This window comes from Anoplopoma fimbria, chromosome 9 (assembly GCF_027596085.1).
Source record: "Anoplopoma fimbria isolate UVic2021 breed Golden Eagle Sablefish chromosome 9, Afim_UVic_2022, whole genome shotgun sequence".
Classification (NCBI taxonomy): Eukaryota; Metazoa; Chordata; class Actinopteri; order Perciformes; family Anoplopomatidae; genus Anoplopoma; species Anoplopoma fimbria.
In genome coordinates, this window is record NC_072457.1 from 772,497 (window position 1) to 794,996 (window position 22,500).

The 22,500-nt window shown below is 42.3% G+C and overlaps 1 pseudogene; it reads right to left on the reverse strand.

The window, feature by feature from the left end:
* Nucleotides 1-13,556: 13,556 nt before the first annotated feature.
* Nucleotides 13,557-22,500, reverse strand: part of LOC129095275 (platelet-derived growth factor subunit A-like) — an 11,614-nt pseudogene continuing 2,670 nt past the window's right edge.

Consider the following 22,500-nt stretch of genomic DNA (forward strand, 5'->3'; position numbering starts at 1 on the left):
CTGACAGGAGGAAGCTGAGACAGATCAGTGCTGACTCGCCTGGTGTGTCAGGGTTTTAAAGGCGGTGAACATTACATTACATTACATTACATTAGAGTCATTTAGCAGACGCTTTTCTCCAAAGCGACTTACAGTCAGTAGTATGTTACATATCATTCACCCATTCACACACTGATGACAGGCTACCATCAAGGTGCCACCATCAGACTCTAACTAACATTCATCATCCAGTCCACACCGATGGCCTTCAGGAGCAACTTGGGGTTATCCATTATTGAATGGATGTCAGTGTGTGTGTGTGTGTGTGTGTGTGTGTGTGTGTGTGTGTGTGTGTGTGTGTGTGTGTGTGTGTGTGTGTGTCTGTGACCCTGATGAAGTTCCCCGCCGTTTCCATGGCGATCTGCAGAAAAGCGTCCCAGCTAAGTGGAGTGATGAGAGGAGCCGACAGTAACGACCAGCGAGGAGAACTTCATGATTCTTCTCTCATGAAGACGCTCTGACTCCCCAACACACACGTGTGTGTGTGTGTGTGTGTGTGTGTGTGTGTGTGTGTGTGTGTGTGTGTGTGTGTGTGTGTGTGTGTGTGTGTGTGCTGACAGGTGGAGAGGTTTCAGCCGCTGCTTCTTTGTGTGTTTTTAATCTGTCGGTCTCTGGAGCTGGAGGGTCTGAGGTCAAGTCCTCGGATCAGTGGGAGGTGGAGCAGAGGTGTCAATCTTCTGTCAGCTCCTCCTCCACCTCCACACCAACCCTACCGTTGCCCGCTGTTGTAATCGTTGTGTTGGAGGTTATGAATGAAGGTAACAGAGCTCAATATATACTCAAAGAGTCGAGGATCATTTATTGTCATTATGCAACACAGGGATGCAAAACAAACAAACACATGATCAACAAAACTAAAACACTAGTTCATTTCTGTAGATCATTTTTATGAATTTGCATCATAAGGAATGTAAACAACAGCAACAAAAAAAGGTTCTCTGGTCAGATAATATGGCCGACATCTTCACATTAAAAAATGACAAAAACATGAGGAAAAAAACATTGACCATCAGCGTTGACCAAGAATCATGATGTAAACAGAGTCCAGCTCCTCTGGACCCTCCAGAGTCCTGCTCTCTGTCCTGCTGTCCAACCGTCAAGAGCAGCTTGATCCTGGACCACTATGGATCCAGGTCTCTGTGAAGATGTGGACTCAACAGTCACTGACATCAGACAGCCAGGAGCATGCTGGGTACTGGAGTACCCTCAGGTCCTAGCTGGGTTAGCTTAGCTTCCTCTCCTCTCTGGGGCGGTTTGGTGGCGTTGGGTCTGGCAGGTCTGGCTGGTTGGACGCTGCTCTAAATCCCAACGCGTCATTTCCAGATGTTGATGAATGTTTTCTGTCACATGACATTACACGAAAAAAACAAACAAAAAAAGACAAACATGTAGAGAAATTCCTGGGAGCTACCGACAGCAGCAGGCACATGTGCCACCGTTGCCATGTCAACATCACTTTCTTTACCTTTTTTTATTTTATTGAATGCATTAAATTAAATTTTATAGAGTGTAATTCTAATACGCTGGAGTAATCTTAAATCAATCGATGTGTTCTTACCTGGATAGCAGAGTTCCCCATCAGTCAGATGTCCTATACTGTATGTGCTTATCATCATAAACGTCCATTGATTGTTTGAAACGTTAACGTAGCTGAAGATATGTGCTTCTAAATGTAAACGTAGTGGTGTGGATGTGGCCTGAATCTTTTTTTTTTTTTAATTTACGTCTATTGTTGAAGCTGAACAAACTTCATCATAGTTTCTTCCTTCGTTAAATGAAGTAGATTATATAAACGGTGTGGCTCCTCGCCGGCTCCTTCTTCAGCGTGTTCAGAGAGAAAGGAGTCTTTGTTTGGTTCTATTAGGGCACTAATCTGCAGAGTCAACACACGGAGGGTTTCTGTCCCTGTGGTTCTGTGGTTCTGTGGTCCGGTTCCACAAGGCTGCTCCTAAATGACTCTGTGGTTAATTCTCCTGAAGCGTGAGTGTGTGTGTGTGTGTGTGTGTGTGTGTGTGTGTGTGTGTGTGTGTGTGTGTGTGTGTGTGTGTGTGTGTGTGTAACAGATGGATATCTGCTTCTTCAAATAGAGTCTCTCTCCAGCGGTGAAGTACTTTTGGGTTTTTGTTTGGCCTAAAGCAGATTCCTGTCACCAAGACATTGAAGGCAGTTTGGTTTCTTCTCTCTGAAAACAGCTGCAGACTGAACCAAAGAGGAACGATACCGACTGGTACTCCAGAACAAAGAGATGAAAGAGGCTGAAAAACTGATCCACTGTTAATATAAAAATATATATATAATGTGAGATAACTTAGAAAGACTCTATTATAAAAACATAGATATAACAGCCAAAACACAGTTGACTGATAAAAACACTATTTAAATGTGTGAAGTTCATACAAAGGACAATTCCTTTTTAGATGCTTTAGAAACAGGAAGTCTTAAAAATCTACATTTTAATAAATATTTTGCAGCCAAATCAAATAGTTTACAGGATGTTCAACCTTTGTTTCTTTATAATGCATTTAATACTTGACTTCTTTCTTTACAGGGTTTCTATAAAGATAATAAAGTAGTTTATGAATATGAGATATGAGTTTATAGATCATTACAATCCCTCCTCCTCTTTGTGGAGGTTGGTTTATGGTGTTTTGCCGGTAAAACCTTCTGTTAGACTCGTTTCTCTTCTTGATTCTTCACAGTTCATTTTGTTTGTTCATCCGCTGGTGTTTCAGAGAATAATGTCACAAACAGCTCGTTTACTAGAAAAGCCTTCGTTCATGCTCGAAGCTCGCGCTACGACGAAACGCACAAACAAAAGCTAAAATCTGCAGCCCTTCAGTCAGGGAGGAAATATGTTTCCCTGCATACAGGATGAGAATGAAGTTAAGTTGAATGTCATTTTTGTTTGTTTAGTTTTGTTAAATAACAACCAATCAAGCTATTTAAAAAAAATGTTGTATAAAAGTATCTTATAAACTACAATGAATGTGAACCTTTAAGTAAAAGAAGTCCCACCCTCCCTCCTCTTCCTCGTCTCTGTCTTCATCCCTCCGTCGCTCCACCACACGTCCTCTTAATGCTGCCGTGACGTCTGGCGGTCGATTGTTTGGAGCTTCAAGTCTGAGGAGCATTTTCGTGGTCAGCCGATTGGTGGTTTCCACTGGGGAACATTTTCATAATAACTGATAAAAGCCCTCAATAAGTGGAACACAGTGTGTGTTTGTGTGTGTGTGTTGTATGTTGGTGCGTAAAAGCAGACCCGGACCAGGCCACCCACTCAGACTGTGGACTGGTCCGGTCCCAGGACTCTGATCCAGGCTCCATCCTGGTCCCGGAACACGCTGAACCTGCTCCAAAGAACACCAGAAGGACTCCCAGCGGTCGTTAAATACTTTCATAATGCTATGTTCACAAAAATCTGGTTGGCACCATGTTTTGTGTTCAGCACCAGACAGAACTCAGACACTCAGAGCTCTGGAGACGTTACTCTGCATTAAAAACAAATATTAAGTATGTTACAGCAGCATAGAATGTAACATGTCAGCTCTTCAGAGCAGGGAACCAAAAATAATAATGATGTCATAAAAAGATTTCAGAGCAACTGGATATAAGAGAAGGACAGATATGTCATGTGTTATGTGTTAAAGGAATGGAGGGAAATCAGTGTAAAGGATGGAGAGTGAACCACAGACTGAATAGAAGAAGTGGACGTGGTCGTTATGACGTCTCTTATTGGTTTGTGGACATTTTGAAGCATCAAGCTTAGCCTTTTGGCCGTCGCCATCTTGTTTTTTTTGCAACCAGTCAACAGGAAGTGACTGATTGCATGAGTGACTTTTATGAGTGACTCTCTTTGATTCATCGTCGTTGGACGTCACTCTGACATTTGGAAGACCTGAGTACGGAGTTTTGGTAGTCGCCATCTTGTCTTTTTGCAGCCAGTAAACAGGAAGTGACCATATATGGACTGAGGAGGAGTGACGTAGAGACGCCGTATACGTCTCTGGTGTCGACCTGTCAATCAGTGTGTAGCCCCGCCCTAAAGCATCCCCTGCTTTATGGTCTGTTTGACTCTAAATGGAGCATCATTTACTAAATGAACATCATGCTGTATTGAAGAAGACTTGAAACTAGAGATTGAGACCATAAACTCATGTTTACAAGTGGAACCAGTGAAATATTCAGTTTAATAACCGATGTAAACAGATTATTAGGATTACTGTCTTTTTCAGAATGAGGGCGACAAACTGAATATTCTGTGCATGTAAGCGTGGTCACTGTTTATAGACTGTAGGAGTGTCTATATTGTTATGATGTGAGGGGCGTTTGCTCTGTCCTCCTCTTCCCTTTCTGTTCTTCTCTCAGCAGAAACCACTGAAGCTCCTCTCTGTCGTTGGAAAAGCGTCCGACTTTCACGAGTTCACTCTGGTGTCAAACTGAAAGCGAGGCTCCGTCAGCGAGGAGAGTCCCGGGAGGACACCCGACAGGATGTGACTTTCTCTGAGCTGTTTAGTCAACAGATGGAGATGTGACTGCACACTTGACTTGAGCTGATCTCACTGAAGTCTGTGAAGAACTTAAAGACACCAGAGAAAGGAAAAGGCTGTTGAGTGTTGATGTGACAACACTCACTCTGAATTGTTTCCATGACACGGTTCAAACTCAGTCATACCCATAATTCCTCCTGTTTGACCGAGTGTGACCATGACAAAGAGAGAATTCCAGTTTTTTAACGACGGAGCAATTTAAAGTTTCTTTTAACACACGGAACAACAATCAGAAATCTGTTACAGAGGCTTCATTTTATCACAATGGCTTTAGACGCTGCAAATGTTTTTTTTACTTAGTTAAGAAGAAAAAGCAACATTTAGGTAACAGTAATATTAATCTGAACCAGCAAACAGCTGCCATGCTGATGAAGAGCAACGTTATCATTCACTCCTTCTGTCCAACTGACAAACTCCATCAGTCTGTCTGTTTAACTCTGTTTTGTTCTCCTCCATTCGTCTCTTTAGCTGCTTAACGCTCCGCCAAGTGACATTTATGAGTGACTCGCTTTTATTCATAAACTATAAATAAGAAGTGGACGTAGTCGTCTTAACGTCACTCTCTGGTTTGTGGACTGATGTTTTGGAGCCTCAAGTTAGTCTTGTTTCTTTTGCATCCAGTGAACAGGAAGTGACCATATATGGACTGAGGAGGAGTGACGTAGAGACGCCGTATACGTCTCTGGTGTCGACCTGTCAATCAGTGTGTAGCCCCGCCCTAAAGCATCCCCTGCTTTATGGTCTGTTTGACTCTAAATGGAGCATCATTTACTAAATGAACATCATGCTGTATTGAAGAAGACTTGAAACTAGAGATTGAGACCATAAACTCATGTTTACAATGTTTACTGAGGGAATAAATCAAGAGAGAAGTAGAGTCATTTTCTCATAGACTTCTATACAACCAGAGGAGTCGCCCCCTGGTGGACAGGAGGGAGAATGCGAAATTCCCCATCGCCAAGAGATATCTCCTTTTTTTAAAAGTCAGGGTTGATTTGAGTCCATCCGTAACTTGAGGTGTGATGCTGTTATTATGTATCGTGATGAAGAACAGAAGGAGATACATATTCCTGTTGGGGAGGACAGCCCATAATGTGAGAATGTGATTTGTGGTGGAACCTGCAAAGTATTCAAGTATAAAGATGTCTGTGCAGGAGAGGCTACGAATAAAAAACATTTCATATTTCCCTCCAAAATGTTTGGAAGTCTTTGTCTGCAGTCGCTGATAGAAATGTGAAGGAAAGGAGAACGGTAAAGAGAAAGAGTTTGTGTTCATGCCGGGTGATTGGTGACTCTCCTCTCTTTGTCAGGAGAGACAATGCCGAGCCCCCTCTGGTGAGAGCATCTGGAAGGAATCCCGAAGGCAAGCTGGCACCTGACGGCCGGACAAAGCCGAAGGGTCGGGAGGTCGAGAGTCAAAGGTCACGGAGTGGAGGCCTGATGTGGTCGCAGCAGGAGAACCAGTGAATCTCCTCGTATCATCTCGTCTCCTCCTTATGAGCTGTCCTTCAGCAGAGCAGCTGCTGCTCCTGTTTGTCCGATTGATGATCTTCACTTTGTTCCGTCTGTCTCTGTTTCACTTATCGTCTAGTTATGTTCAGGTTTTAATGCTAGCAGCTGTGAGAGGCTGCTCTTAAATGTCAGCATGCTAACGAGCGTTAGAGACGCGATCAGCAGCGCCGCTATCGATCTCTCAGTATCTCTGTGGAAATGACACCATCAGCTTCTTAAAATCTGGTGAATCAGAGTTAAAGACCAATTCTCTTGTGATATAAATGTTCTTTCCTACGCTGTGAGTGTGTGGATGAAGCTTAAAGTTGTTCAAGTTGAATCATTTAGCAGATGGCTAGTTAGCTAGCTAGCATGCTAATTTCACCATGCTTTCATGCTACAGTTACAGAACATAAAGAGGCGGAGCATGAACTGCTGGACTACTTTAACATGTACTCAGGCTTTACTTGTTTTTAAATTACAATTCATGATAGCTGTAACCCTTTCAATTAGCTAATGCTAATCGCTAGCACTAAAGCCATTTCTAGCATGCAGACTGTTGTTATGATTATTGTTGGGTAAAAGTGACGTAAAAGGTCTGTTAGACAAAATACAGAATAAACTCTTTTAAACATTTGTCAATTTTAGTTTACATGCAAGGCTGAGATATGTGCATGCTAGAGATTAGCATTAGCGATTCAGCGGCTAATTTAAAAGTGAAACTGTTTCTTTTCACTAAAACTCCTGTCAGGTTGGTCTCATTCAGAGTTCTTGGCTAAGCTAGGGACTGAAGGCTAGAAGGCAACACGTGAAAGGCAACACGCAAAGGCAACATGTGGTTCAGTGAAGGCAACACGTGGTTCAGTGAAGGCAACACGTGGTTCAGTGAAGGCAACACGTGGTTCAAAGGCAACACGTGGTTCATGAAGGCAACATTCAGTGAAGTGAAGGCAACACGTGGTTCATGAAGGCAACACGTGGTTCAGTGAAGGCAACACGTGGTTCATGAAGGCAACACGTGGTTCATGAAGGCAACACGTGGTTCAGTGAAGGCAACACGTGGTTCAGTGAAGGCAACACGTGGTTCAGTGAAGGCAACACGTGGTTCATGAAGGCAACACGTGGTTCATGAAGGCAACACGTGGTTCATGAAGGCAACACGTGGTTCACACGTGGTTCATGAAGGCAACACGTGGTTCAGTGAAGGCAACACGTGGTTCATGAAGGCAACACGTGGTTCATGAAGGAGAAGTTCTTTGCGTTCCACATTCAGAGGGGTGAAAAGGAGGTTTATGGGTAATAAAGCGGGGAGTCATTGTGGACTCTCTCTGAAGTCAGACCCCCTTTATGAGGACCTGAATGAAGCACTTTTACCGGCTTCAGTCATGTGATGGCTGTTTATTTCCTTTCTGCTGTTAAGCTGCTGTAGCTGTCGTTCATCTCGCTCTTCCTCTTACAAAGGGCTTCACTGTGTTCAACGTGTTGCTTCTTTTAAATGTGAATGAGTTCACGTTGTTGTCTCTGCGCTCTTTGAGGATCAGATTCTAAACAGGTCTGATACGTTTCTGACTGCAGGACGGTTCATAACATTCAGTGATAAAACAGATTAACTCTCATAAGGTACTTTACTGAAGAGCATCTCTGCATCTCAAAGGTTCACACTGAACTAAACTAACTCACTCAAATATCATCTTTAGCATTAACAACGTATTATTTAACTTAATGTAGAACTTGGTTACGCACTGATGTTAATGTGGCATCAGCTGCAGTTTATTGATTCATTTTGACCACTTTGCAGCATAACGAGATGTAAACCAACAGACAAAAACATCAACAGGTTATTATCCTTTTATATTTATATAGTGTGAAATATATCATATCTACATTTGAAATCATTATTTTCTCTCTGATTTATATCAATAAAATAAAATGTAAAATCACATGATAAAATTCTTATTCAAGCCAATATATACAGTATATCTATATATACAGTATATCTATATATATATATATACATATATACACACACACACACACACACACACACACACACACACACATATATACATATATATACACACACACACATATATACATACATATATATATTTATAACATATATGTTAAAAAACAAATATATACATATATATATATTTATTTTTTTTAAATATAAATATATATTTTGTATACGTATCTCTCTCTCTATATATATATATATATACACACATACATATATATGTATATAAATATTTTGCACTCTTCTCACTTTGTACTTTAACTGCTGCAACAACTTCTCTCAGAATAAATCAAGTTTTATATTTAAATTATTGATCTCATATTGGTGCTAGAGGAGAAGTCATTGGGATGCATCCTCTGGGAACCATGAACATTAGGCTACATCGATGTTAAACGATTTTCTCCACTTAACCACTACTAAAAGCAACTCTCACATTTCTCATTGTTAACACGTCAGTGACTGGAGTCTGCTTCTGTGTTTATGTTATAAAATGTAAAGTATTTCTTTTGTCTCTCCAGTAGTTTTAACTCTCCTTCTCACTCTCCATAATTCCCAAGACTCTCTCTCTCTCTCTGTCTCTGTCTCTGTCTCTGTCTCTCGATCCTCTCCGGGTTCATAGACTGACCTCATTGCTGCGTGCAAACTGCAGCTAATCCTCTTGTTACAGCTGCAAATGGATTTCATGAATCTGCATCTGTGTTTTTTTTCTAAAGAGATATTCCTCCGTTTGCTTTGACTCAAGAAGATAAAGTCAAATGTTTAACTGGAAGAAATTAGGGTTTACTCATAATTTCATTTATTGATTGATTTATTTCATGATGGAAACATAATCTATTTCCTTTTTTCTGTTATATAAAAGAACAACAACTCTGAATAGTTGACTAATTATGTGACTACATGCCAAAGTAAATGCATTTATTTGAATTCACTCTGAACCTTTTAACAGAGTTCACAGTTCGGAATGACAGCTCACGTGTAATATTCATATTGTAGAGGAGATAAATATCATCCGTCTCTCTCTGACATCACAACGACTCTTAATGGCTTTGTGGTAAATGGGGAGGGATTAAAGAGACGGAACATGCTCACGGCAGATTAATCTGCTGTAAAATAGGTTAGAGGAGAGTCGAAGCTCCGGACGGCTCGTTGGTTCTGTGGATGATGAGTCATGTTAACTGACATCATGTTGTCTGAGGCTTCATCCACACCGCTACGTTTTAAACACATTTTAAGTCTAACTCCTAGCGTCCTCACTACTCTGGAATTTTGGGGTTGTGTTGTAGTGTGGACAGACAGGAACGATGATGCAGACACCAACATTCTTGATTGTGACCAGTAAGCAAAAGTGAAGTCAGAGCTTCATGTCTTAAAGCTGCATTCTCTCTCCTGTCCACCAGGGGGCGACTCCTCTGGTTGTATAGAAGTCTATGAGAAAATGACTCTACTTCTCTCTTGATTTATTCCCTCAGTAAACATTGTAAACATGAGTTTATGGTCTCAATCTCTAGTCTCAAGTCTTCTTCAATACAGCATGATGTTCATTTAGTAAATGATGCTCCATTTAGAGTCAAACAGACCATAAAGCAGGGGATGCTTTAGGGCGGGGCTACACACTGATTGACAGGTCCACACCAGAGACGTATACGGCGTCTCTACGTCACTCCTCCTCAGTCCATATATGGTCACTTCCTGTTCACTGGTTGCAAAAAACTGAGATGGCGACAATCGAATCGCTGAATTCCAGGCTTCAGGTTTCACAAAGAAACTGTAAAGGAACAAAAGCATAAATGCTCTCCAGTATGACAGAGCTACGAGTGAAAACAGACGAAACCGAGAGGAAACGAGTTAGAGACGTGTGTTGACCTGATTTATTGACCCATAATCTAGTAAAATTTGATTTGTGTTCATTTTAAAGTAATATAGATGTGTGAGAGAGAGAACGACAGAGCTGCAGTTTGAAAAATAAATTTAGGGATCAAACACAACCTTTTATAATTAGAGTATGATAATACTCTGTTGTATTTTCTGTAACCAAGCAACCAATCTACTTCCTGTTTTACACCGGCACCTGCATGCCCGGTGTACGTGAATAGTCATGTTATATTCGTTTTCAGGCGGCTAGCGTGGACGGAGAGTATTTCTAAAACGATGCTGAAGCACTCGTGTGGACGGAGACGGTTTTCTGTTTTAAACTGAAGCGTATCGGAGTGGATGTCGTCTGATACGACTGCGTGACTTTACATGAGCTGAGCTCGACTCTCTCACACCTTTAATCCTCTAAACAATCAGCTGCCTCCTCCAGTGAGTCCATCAAAAAGCACTTAACCCCCCAACCTCTGTTTTTATTTCCCCGTTCAGACTCTCTCTTTGTGTCTCTACAAACAGCAGCAGGCGGCTCGGACAAAGACAATGGAGGAGCTGCAGGAGACGCAGACGAGGAGGAGGAGGAGGAGGAGGAGGAGGAGGAGGAGGGTTATTTTATTTCTGTTGTGCTGAAGTCTCACAGAGATCAGCGGAGCAGGAGGTGTTGGTGAAGAGGTTCAGGGTGTTTTAAGGTTTGATAGCAATCAGGCAGCTGTTTGCCTCGAGGCTGCAGAGAGAATTCAGACTATACGACCTGTGGTTTCAGGTAAAAGAAAATAAAAAATAAGTAAAAGTTATAGAGCTGCAGCTAAATACTGGAATGAAACACGGTAACAAAGAGCAGCGTCATCTAAAGGCTCCAGTGGAAAGAAAAACATTAATTTCACTTCTTTGTCTATTTGCGTCTGTAGATTTCTCCTAAATTCACCAAACGTTACCATTAGATAATCCCTCATTTGCATATTATAACATGACATTTTAATACAATAAATATTCATCTTAATGTCAGTAATCATCTGGTGAAGTTTCATGTTGATATCTATTAGTTATATTTTTTACCCTATTCACCTGTAGAGTCTTCAACATGTATGTAATTTAACTAAACATATCTTTAAAGGACGTTTTCTCTAAATGAGTTTTTTCTCAGACTCTGATCCATAAATCTCCACTTCAGTAGCTCTTACATACACCAAACTTTACAGCTTCATTCCTCTCTATATTCTGAAGGTTAACACAGAGGGGTTTGTTCAGATATCATTCATAGCCTGATTTATACAACATTTAAGTACTTATGGAGAAAAAGAGCATTCCCTCTGTAAAAACCTTTGACTCTAATATGTCAACAAAATGAAACAAGTATTTAGAACCACATATTTAATTAAGATAATGCAATTTTAAAATAACATAAAAAACACTTGTAATACGATCAAATAATTGTCTTATTGTCAGTAATCAGCTGGTGAAGTTTCATGGTGATATCTATTAGTTCATTTATTTACCCGTATTCACCTGTAGAGTCTTGACTGAAACAGCTGCTCTTCATTATTAACAAGTGCAGTGACGGAAAGTAACTAAGTACATTTACTCAAGTACTGGAATACAATTTTGAGCAATTCCAGTATCTTTATGCAGGAAATATTTCACTTTTCATTAACTTTGCATATTAAGATAATTAATACAAAGTAGATTATGATGAGTTATTATAGATTTAAGTTAAAATGAGCTCCAGCTGCATCAATAATTATTATAAATAATGAAATATAACCTGCACCTTTGCTTTTAATACTTTGAATATATATTTTGATGTCAATACTTTTGACCTTTTCGAGTTTTGAATGCAGAACTTTTACTTTGAACAGAGTATTTATACACTGTGATATTACTACTTTACTGCAGGTGGTTGAATCTGACCTCAGATCAGCTGCTATCGGGTTGAACTTGACCTGCAGAGCGTTCAGCATTTTAGCATGTTGTTAATCTGCTTAACTGAGCTTCAAGAGATGCAGTTCACACACACACACACACACACACACACACACACACACACACACACACACACACACACACACACACACACACACACACACACACACACACACACACACCTTGTCTCACAGTCTTATCTCCATCTGTCTCTTCTTCCTCTTCACGTCTTTACTTCCAGACTCATACGTTCAGATATTCAGCTGCAGATTCTTTTTTCTTCATTAACAGTGAGGTCTTTGTTCAGCTCAAAGAGAACCTCTCCGTTATGAAGTGTGTGTGTGTGTTTTTCCCTCACTGGTTTTGGTGTTGGCCGGCGTCAACATGAGGTTTAACCATGAAGTCACCCGACTGTCTGCTTTCTCACCACGACAGAAAAACACTCTCTCCTCTGCTCGTTGTGAAACAGTCCTAATGAGTGAAACCAGACGGAGACCTCCAGTTCTGCTGAGTGAAGTCAATGCTTCATGTGTTAAAGCTGCATTCTCTCTGCTGTCCACCAGGGGGCGACTCCTCTGGTTGTATAGAAGTCTATGAGAAAATGACTCTACTTCTCTCTTGATTTATTCCCTCAGTAAACATTGTAAACATGAGTTTATGGTCTCAATCTCTAGTTTCAAGTCTTCTTCAATACAGCATGATGTTCATTTAGTAAATGATGCTCCATTTAGAGTCAAACAGACCATAAAGCAGGGGATGCTTTAGGGCGGGGCTACACACTGATTGACAGGTCCACACCAGAGACGTATACGGCGTCTCTACGTCACTCCTCCTCAGTCCATATATGGTCACTTCCTGTTTATCAGTTGTGAAAATAACAACATGGCAACGACCAAAACGCCGACCATGAGGCTTCAAAACATGAGTCTACAAACCAGTGAGAGACTTCACGATGACTACGTCCACTTCTTAAATACAGTCTGTGGTTGAGACAAGAACTGGTTGTTAATTTCTCAAATTACCATCAAGACCTGCACACAAACAGAAAGGATACGGGCCGATCAGCTGACGGATGTGTGGTGGTTTGATATGAGGTCAACCTGGAAACTGTTGACCGTCTTGGTTCTTCCTCTGTGTTCTCTGTTCTCTGTGTTCTCTGTTCTCTGAGTGATACTTTTGAATTCACAGGGTTTTAGATTCAATATCATGATCCTCCAGATAATCTCTCCCACAGAAGACTTGTCACTTTCTCCTTCTTACATTTCATGAGCTCACGTTGTTTTCATATAAATATTTATTAGTATTCTTAACGTCCATTCTTTATGCAGATAACGCAGCAGAAATACAGACAGCCATAGAAAACCAGAGGTTATAAAAATAAGAGGATATACGTGTGTGAGAGGAAGAGTCAGTGTTTCTAGAAAGGATTCCACCAGTTTATAATCCAAGACGCTGAGCCCTCTAATCTCTCAAGAGGAACAAGTCTGTCCGTGTCCCAGAATGCACCTCACTTCTGCCAGTGTTCTGCATCTAATCTCTTTTCTCCGTCGAGGAACAGCAGCCTGTTTCTGCTGCAGTTTGTTGAGAACCAAAGTTTTAAAGAACAGTCAAGGTTCTCCACCTTTAAAGCTCCCAAAGGTCAGAGGTCAACAACCCCTCCATCAAACCTTTGACAGTCACATGACAGCAGCTGGTGTGGTGGAGACGTCCTCCTCCTCCTCCCGTCCTCCGTCTGTCTTCACCTGATTCCTGTCAGCAGGAGATGAGGACAGACTCATCAACAGATCTCATTTTCACACCCAAAACTCTCCTCCTGTTAGCCGCTAATAAACACATTAATAAACACTGCTCTAGATGAACCAGTCAGCCCGAAAGATGGACTTTACAAAGTCACATTAAAACACACACACACACACACACACACACACACACACACACACACACACACACACACACACACACACACACACACACACACAGGAGGAATGCAGACTGTGTGTGTGTTGATAATCAGGAGGAATGCGTAGACTGTGTGTGTGTGTGTGTGTGTGTGTGTGTGTGTGTGTGTGTGTGTGTGTGTGTTTGTGTGTAGACTGTGTGCGTGCGTGTATGTGTGTGTGTGTTTGTGTGTGTGTGTGTGTGTGTGTGTGTGAGGGAGGACTAATTGAAGCAGAGAGGAGGAACACAGTAAATACCTCAGATCTTTATCAGTTCCTTTTGGTGTCAGTAGACACATTCAGACACACACACACACACACACACACACACACACACACACACACACACACACACACACACACACACACACACACACCGTTGTCTGTGTCTGTGTCTGACTTTGGGCTGATGTGGCGTTTGTTGGTGCACAAACACTCCAGATGATCCTCCAGCTTCACCTGAACCTCCCTCAACTCTCGGCGGCCGCCTTCGCCACCTGGAGACAGAGAGACAGACTCCACCTTCGCCACCTGGAGAGAGAGAGACAGAGAGACAGAGAGACAGAGAGAGAGAGAGAGACAGAGAGACAGAGAGAGAGAGAGAGAGACAGAGAGAGAGAGAGACAGAGAGAGAGAGAGAGACAGAGAGAGAGACAGACAGAGAGAGAGAGAGAGAGAGAGAGAGACAGAGAGAGACAGACAGAGAGAGAGAGAGAGAGAGAGAGAGACAGACAGACAGAGAGAGACAGACAGACAGAGAGAGAGAGAGAGTGGACAAAACAAACAAAAAACAACACATTAATGAACAGACTTCATTCCCTGTAGACCGGCATGCTGTTTTCCAGTCTTTAGCCGTGTCCCAGCGTCTCATCCTTCGGAGGCTGTATTTGTAGATCGATTACGTCACAGACGGTGAGGTTTATTATTTTTAATGACATGGCGACTAGTGGACCAACGGGGCGAAAAGCTGATGAGGCAAACAGGAAATCATTTGTGGACCAGACCGTCGCATTTCGGGGACCGCTCGGTCCAGCCTTCGTGGTATTCACAGGACCTGGCCAACGTAGACCGCGAAGGCTGAGTCCTCCGAAGGCTGCAGCCGCTGGATTGGGACACAGGTTTTGTGTTATGCTAAGCTAACAGGCTGCTGCTTCATATTGTACAGAACTGTATCCTGTTACACACTAAGTCTCTACCAGAGACAGAAGAAGCTCCAACCAGAGCCTGAACACAACACCTGAACACAACACCTGAACACAACACTGACGATGATGATGAAGCTTCAGAGGCGATACTGTTACAGAGGAAACAGTTTGCAGAGAGAAGCGTCGTGTTGGTGGAGTTAACATTTTTCACAAAGAGAAAGTAAATCTTGTCACAAACAGCTCATTGATAAAAACAAAGTGTGTAGCCCCGCCCTAAAGCATCCCCTGCTTTATGGTCTGTTTGACTCTAAATGGAGCATCATTTACTAAATGAACATCATGCTGTATTGAAGAAGACTTGAAACTAGAGATTGAGACCATAAACTCATGTTTACAATGTTTACTGAGGGAATAAATCAAGAGAGAAGTAGAGTCATTTTCTCATAGACTTCTATACAACCAGAGGAGTCGCCCCCTGGTGGACAGGAGAGAGAATGCAGCTTTAACACATGAAGCTTTGACTTCACTTTTCAGAGGTTGACGCCTATAATGAAGGCAATAAAGTTGTCCATGAATATGAGATACGAGTTTAGAGATAATTCCAATCCCGTTTTTTCAGTTCCTCTCATCTTCTTCATTCTCCACTGTTGGTTTTGTTTGTTTTTCCTTGTTGTTTCAGAGAATAATCCAGTAAATGTATCGTTGTATATAAATATAGCTTATATATATAGCTCGTTGTATATAAACGCCTCCGTTCATGCTCAGAGCTCACTTTAACTGAGCTGAGTGTCCCATCCTGATAGGACAGTAGTGATGTCTAGATGCTAATGCTAAAGCTAAAGCTATCTCTCTCCGTCTCACACATGGACACCCAGCTGAACCTCAGTCCGACCGCCTCCCCCTCTGGCAGTGAGAGAGAGCCCTCTGGACCTTCAGCACATGTGAGGGACTTTAGTTTTGATTTCCTCTGTGAGCAGAGAGAAGACGAGTCCTTTCATCTCACAGCAGACCGGAGCTCAGAGAGACTCTTCTTCATCTTCATCTCTCTCATCTTCATCTCTCTTACTTCTTCTTTTTATTTTTTTTACATTCTTATATTTGCATCGAGGCCCAGATGTTGATTTATAAACAATTATTATCACAAACACGTCCTCATACCTACTCTATAAATAAGAAATATCAAGTTAATAATGTCATGATTTAAAAGTGCATCTTAAATCTACACACACACACACACACACACACACACACACACACACACACACACACACACACACACACACACACACACACACACACACACACACACACACACACACACACACACACACACACACACACACACACTGGTTCAGCTCCCAGTTGGCAGGTTGTGACTGTGAATCAATTGGGGTTTAGTGAGTCTCTGGCGGGGATCAAAAAGAAGCTATTATGTTGTTGAAATAACTCACACACATTCACACACACACACACACACACACACTGAATGGTGAAGCTGGTGAGAGTAATTGTTTTTGGCAGGGGTAGAGTGTGTGTGTGTGTGTGTGTGTGTGTGTGTGTGTGTGTGTGTGTGTGTGTGTGTGTGTGTGTGTGTGTGTGTGTGTGTTGTTTTACAGAGAGTGATTATCAGTGTTTACGACCAACATGTTGGAACAGTGAGAATGAAAGTTTAGACAGTGTGTTTGTGACCCTCACACTCAGGATGTCACACAAAGAGCTTCGGTCTTTAACTCGACGCTCTTCTGACAGAAAAAAGACTCAATGTGGAACCAGAACCTGATGCAGGAACCAGAACCTGATGCAGGAACCAGAACCTGATGCAGGAACCAGAACCTGGATCAGAAACGGGCTTATTGACAAGTACGTTACACAAACAAGGAAGCTGGCGTGGTGATTGGTGCCTGACAGTAAACATAATATGACATCATTTGAAAAACAGAAAATATGAAAATTTACAATAAAATATAAACAAACAAACTAAGAGTACGTTAAGACAAGTCTGTTATTAAAGTGACAAGTGTGTATTTAAAGAGTGGAGTTGTGCAAAGGTGTGTAACTGTAAGTTATTGTCCTGAGAACGTAGGAGTCTGAGTCAGTGGAGGTCCTGAGTCATGATGGAGCCGAGGACGCAGAAGGACTCCACAGTGTCAATGAGGGAGTCCCACAGGGTGATGGGGGAGGAAATCCACAACCATCTCCTCTGTCTGTAGAGCGTTAAGTTGTTTGGTCCGCACCAGATCACCAGATGGTGGATCTCCCACCTGTAGGCTGACTCCTCCCCACCAGAGATGAGTCCATTGTGGGTGCTGTCATCCGTCAACTTCAGAAGCTTGACGGACTGGTGACTGGAGGTGCTGTTGGTCCGTTTCCCCAGCTTCACATGCTGCTTCCTGTCAGACAGGAAGTCTGCTGGGAGAGCTTGTCCCACAGCAGAGACGGGACGATGGTGTTGAAGACAAAGCTGAAGTCCACAAACAGGATCCTGGTGATCAAGAACAAATCTCAGTATTCTACCGTTTGGAGATCAGCCGTCCAGCCTCGTCCACTGCAGGTAACGTTAGCGACGGCATACAGAGTTTGATCAGAAGAACAGGATCATTTAATGAAAGCTAATCACCTAGCTTATTGTTTAGCTGCTAATGTATTTTAAAGATGTTGGAGCTTCATGTATTGCTGCTTGTTCTAGTATCAATAAAATACTAATGGTACCCATTCCTAGTCAGGGCCTAGTCTTTCAAGGCGACAGTAAAACTCGTTCAGCTCGTTTGCCAGGCGGAGGTCGTTCATGGAGTGGGGGGGCTTTAGGCTTGTAGCTGGTGGTCTGAATCCTCTCCAGACAGAAGCAGAGTCACTGTCTGAGAGCTGGAGTAGCAGTTTCTCAGAGTAACGTCATTCAGCGTCTCATCGCCTTCCTTAATCTTTATTTTGACTCTCCTAAATGCTTTTTTCCTCTTGCATCCTTATCTGTCTGCGTTGAGCTGTGAACCAGGGTTAGTCATTGTTATAAATAACCCTGGTGATAGTTGGAACACAGCTGTCTTCACAGAAGTCCTGAAAACATCCACGTCTGTAGAGTCCAGGCATTCCTGAAGATCCTCGTTCACTGGTCCACTGATTTGATTCCCTGACAACAGGCTTACAGAGCTTTGCTTTCTGCCTGTATGAAGGAATCAGATGGATCGGGGGTCGGTCCGCTCCACAGACACAGTATCTGGACGTTGGAATGTAAACACCGACCAGTATGAATGAAGCAAACTCACGGGGGGGCTGGGTTTAACTAACTGGTTTCCATACCGTTGTGTTTACCTTTCATCAGCACTTGTGGTGCCTCTGTAGCCTAATTCCTCAACGTTCACAAACATAATATTTCAAGCTGCATCTCATATCAACTGCAGCGAGGTCATCAGGTTTGTTGCACAATGAGCGTGCAGAAAACAACGTGGGCGCAGACGCACAAGCTCTTCGGCTCGTTTTCCTCTCCTACAGCGTTTATCTACCCTTAATAATACAGTTGTATCAGGAGGTAGTGAGTTCCAAGCTATTAATAATGACTTTGAGCTCACTACCTCCTCATATAACTTACCCAGGTAACCAACTGTCATTTAAAAAACAATGAATGACTCACCTAAAGCCACTGACCATTGTATTAGAACTCTATTGCCTTTGTAGAATCCTGATCCTTCAGTGTTACGGTCGGTTCTGATACTATACATCCTGGTCTCTGACTGTACTTTGTATCTGACTTTACTATTTTAACTATTCTAACTGCATGTTTTACGTCATGTATTGTATGTATTATGTTTTGTCTTCTCTGTGGACACCACGAAGATTAGCGGCCGCCGAGGCGTCATCTTATGCGGATCCAGTTAATAAACAATAAACCATAAAGGTAAGCACACCTTTGACCAGAATTACCAGCAATTCCACGGATGTAAAAATAAAAGTGGGAAGTAAATCCACTGGAGTAGCTTCCCTGATGTTTATGAGCTCGTCTCTGGTGTAAGAGCTCCGGGCATCACAGCAGAAAGCTGAATTTACAATCAAAACCACACAAAACAAAGCGCACCAACACAGTGATGTCCTATGTCTTATAGGAACGAGTCTCTCCTTCAGGACTCTAAACGTCCCCGTCTAAAGACACACTTTCAGACAGCAGACGGGGGTTCTGGTTCCGTACCTTGACCGTGCGGTGGAGCTTGCGTGCCGCCTGGCATCTCATGTTGCTGGTGTTGCAGCAGCCGGTGCAGCGCTTCACCTCCACGCAGGGCGGCCAGATGATGAAGTTGGCCGAGGTGGGATCCACCTGGCTCCTGGGGATCTCGTAGATCGCCGTCCGCACCTTGCACACCGCCGGCAAGGCCTCCTCCACCACTGCAGGAGGGTCAAAGGTCAAAGGTTACAGAGACTGAGCAGGGACCGGCCTTTAACCGGCCTGGTTAAAGGAGTGAAACAAACCAATGAGTGACGTCACCATGACTACGTCTTTTTAAAAACCTACACTAAAGAAAGTTTATTTTTTAAATAAACATGTTTCAGTGACCTTATACACCCGCTGCATGTGAACCAGAGGACTGGAGCAGAGGACGATATCTGCTTTAAGAGTTATTTGTTCAGGTGTAGACAGCGGCCTTGATGGTGTGTGTGTGTGTGTGTGTGTGTGTGTGTGTGTGTGTGTGTGTGTGTGTGTGTGTGTGTGTGTGTGTGTGTGTGTGTGTGTGGTGCTCCTCCTGGTGCTCCTCCTGCGTCGGGTGTGTGTGTGTGCTCTCTTCAGGTGGGTGAAGCCGTGAGAGAAGTCCTCGTCGTAGCCGTGTTTGGTCTCCTCCATCACCTCGTTCTCTGGACAAAAGACAAAACACCAGACGTACATTCAGGCTCTCGCTGTTAAACAACAACCGTTCATGAATACTCCCACATCCCAATCTCACACACACACACACACACACACACACACACACACACACACACACACACACACACACACACACACACACACACACACACACACACACACACACACACACACACACACACACACACACTGTGTCCTTGTTTTTCACTAAAATATAAAGTCCTGCTCCTCTATGGAACAGAACAATCACGACTAGAAGTAGAGAGAACTCAAACATGTCTTTAGTTCAGAATAACAGTTATAATGACATAAATCATACAAAAGAAAAAAACATAGATGAATTTCTTTGATAGTTTATTTTTAAATAATTGGAAAACAATTGAATCCATGTATTCAACAAGAGGCTACCAGCTTTAAATATTGAACTTTTAACATGTTTACAACCTCCACGTCCAGCCTCTCCTCTCCTCTCTGCTCTGTGTTCAACAGTTCAGTCAAAGTTTCACATATTTGTTGTCACATGACTGTTGGTCTCAGATGAATCAATCATGGCTTCATAGTTTCACTGAGGAGCTCAGAATTTAATATCTTTTACAGAATCTGGTTAAAGTAAAAGGTTTATTTAAGGCAAGATTTTAAATGAGACATGTAGAATAAAAAAGTTTTGGATGATTCACAATTTCAACTTTAGTTTCGGCTGCTTTTTCTGATGGAAGCGTTTTTAAACATGATGCATTCAAGGACCGTCGGAAGATGAAAATCTGACAACTATGACGTCTGACGCCTGGCTACAATAAATGTAGTTTTGCCGATTGTTTAAAGAAAACATGCTTTCCATCCCGCAGGAGGGTTTTGGGGTTCAAAGGTTAAAAGGTACTCAAAGCAATAACAAAATAAACAAAGTAGATCATTTACATATAACATGCATTACATAACTAGCATCACAGGTTAAAAGCAGATTTAAATAGGTGAGTTTTGAAAGAGTCCTTTAAACCCCTTCATTGTACTTTAATTTAAACCGCTTTGAGTGGTCGGAAGACTAGAAAAGCGCTATACAAGTACAATCAATTATTATTATTATTATTATAAACCAAAGAGAGAGTCGAGGCCAAACAGTGAATGTCTGGTTATCAAGACATCTTCTACCATCAAAGGGTAGAAGGAGGAGAACGTTAACATGAAACAAGTCGTTTATCACAGACATCTTGATCAGAAGCTTAACCCGGTTATTCTAACTGAGTTATGATGTTTATTCTAACCGAGTTATGATGTTTACATCGGTCGACGGGTTACCGAGTTCTCTGCCTGTAGAGACTTAGAGGAAATCTAATTCACATTTATAAACACACAGCTTCAGGAGTCACTCTGAGGTCAGAACTCTGCAGATGAAGAGAACGAGTTCAAACACTTAATAAAAGCAGAAGACACCGAAGTCAAACTGAGCCTCTGGAGCTCAGGTCGTAGTGTTGGAGAAACAAACAAAAGTAAACTTTCATTTAAATCATCCGACCTATAAACCCGGCTCAGTGTTACCATCTCTTCTCCAGTGACATCATCATTAGCATCGTTAGCATCGTTAGCTCCAAAAGTCTCTAAATGTCACACGTTGGTTTTGTACCTCGAGTTCTGCTTTTTGGTCGATGCCATCTTGGTTTTTTTTGCAACCAGAAGTGAAACTAGAGGGCGGAGCTAATGTTTACCTATTTCCAGTTCAAATCAATGAGACTTTATTAAAGACAGAGTTCAAAATAAGCATCAAAACAAAGAATAAACTCTCTTTAATCCTCACAAATGATTTAAACTCATACTACCATAGACTGATGAAGACTCACCTCCCGTCTGGAGGAACAAACACTATTTCAGATTAAAGGTGAATCAACAACGTGTGCAAACATGCATTAAATATCATCATAAAAAACATGAACGCAATGAGCTGTAGAGATTCTAGACGCTTCCTCAACAGGCCTGTGTGTGTGTGTGTGTGTGTGTGTGTGTGTGTGTGTGTGTGTGTGTGTGTGTGTGTGTGTGTGTGTGTGTGTGTGTGTGTGTGTGTGCTGTAAAAGTCAATCAAGCGTTCATTAACTCTTCACACATCAAACAAACCACTTCAACACTGAAAACCACAGGATGTCCACAGACTTGTTCAGAGGCAATAAATTATGTGTGTGTGTGTGTGTGTGTGTGTGTGTGTGTGTGTGTGTGTGTGTGTGTGTGTGTGTGTGTGTGTGTGTGTGTGTGTGTGAGAGTGAGTGAGAAAATAGAGTTTAAAGAGAGAGCAGCATTAATGATCTCTGAGCTGTTTAAACGGTTGAGTATCACACGTTGTTGTGTTTGTGTCTCTCTCCTGTAGAGCTTTATTATCTGTGTGTGTGTGTGTGTGTGTGTGTGTGTGTGTGTGTGTGTGTGTGTGTGTGTGTGTGTGTGTGTGTGTGTGTGTGTGTGTGTGTGTGACTGCTTGCAGTTGTACATAACACAACACCTTCGACATCTCTCTCTCTCTCTCTCTCTGCCCTGACATGCAGGAATTTGAGCATGAATTAAACATAGCAGCCCTCCAGCGGCCCCCCTCTCTCTGGGCAATGTGACAACAGCATAATGAAGAGCGCCACTTGACCCCCCCCGTCACACTCTCCATTTGCATCTCAATGATGGCAGGATTAATGGTGGCACCGCTCACGGAGGATGAATC